The following is a 342-nucleotide window of genomic DNA, read 5'->3' on the forward strand; positions in this document are numbered from 1 at the left end:
TGTGTGTGTGTGTGGTGTGTGTGTGGTGTATGTGTGGTATATGGCGGATGTGTGGTTTGTGGATATTGTTTGTGGTATGCATAGTGTGTGTGTGGCATGTGTGATGTGTGGTGTGTGTGGTGTGTGTGGTGTATGTGTGTAATGTGGTGTGTGGTGTGTTGTGTGCAGTGTGTGGTGTGATGTGTGATATGTGGTATGTGGTTGTGTGTGTGATGCATTTGTGTGGTGTGTGGTTTGTGTGTGTGGTGTCTGTGTGATTGTGTGTGTGTGTTGGAGTGTGTGGTGAGGGGTGTGTGGTGTGTGTGTGTGTGTGTGTGTGTGTGTGTGTGTGTGTGTGTGTGT

The sequence above is a fragment of the Hylobates moloch genome, unplaced genomic scaffold (genome assembly GCF_009828535.3).
Source record: "Hylobates moloch isolate HMO894 unplaced genomic scaffold, HMol_V3 SCAFFOLD_3, whole genome shotgun sequence".
Lineage (NCBI taxonomy): Eukaryota > Metazoa > Chordata > Mammalia > Primates > Hylobatidae > Hylobates > Hylobates moloch.